The following is a 647-nucleotide window of genomic DNA, read 5'->3' as shown; positions in this document are numbered from 1 at the left end:
ATATTAATAATTATTAATAAATATTAATAATATATATCTTAATGTCATTCCAATTTTTAAAATTTTAAAACAATATATATACAGATATCAATAGAAATGTTCCACTAAACAAATTCTGTGCGTATACTCGTAACTTCACGTTTAAAAAACATTATAATTCTTTTTAGTCTTAAAATAAAAAAAAACTTTATAAACTGCTCTTTTTCTTCTCTAATGTCTTTATTACATTTTTTCAATTTTTTGATACATATATTCAGGGATATAATGTTTCAATTTTTATATGGCAATTATGCGAGAACTCGTATATTTTCGTGTATGTTACAAATTAATCCCGGACCACGCACACAAATGAGTCTCTTACTGTGCATTTTAAATAAGTTTTAAATTTTTTTCAGCCATAGATACTTATGCTCTTCTTCTTGACTCTAGCCTTTCTGAAAATTTATACAAATTGTAGTTTAATAACTAACGCAGAAAAATAAACGAAAAAGCGCTGTAAAATTGAAAGTTTGGAAAATAAGAAACCCACTCTTGGCCAGGAACGTGGATAGGAGTCAAGTGTGATAGAACTATTTCACACATTTTCGGAAGGATCCCGTTTGCCTACAGTTCTGATTGTACACACCACTCATATCAACTGGTGCCTA

The sequence above is a fragment of the Trachymyrmex cornetzi genome, unplaced genomic scaffold (genome assembly GCF_001594075.2).
Source record: "Trachymyrmex cornetzi isolate Tcor2-1 unplaced genomic scaffold, Tcor1.1 scaffold1505, whole genome shotgun sequence".
Lineage (NCBI taxonomy): Eukaryota > Metazoa > Arthropoda > Insecta > Hymenoptera > Formicidae > Trachymyrmex > Trachymyrmex cornetzi.
Note: the sequence above shows the minus strand (reverse complement) of the source record.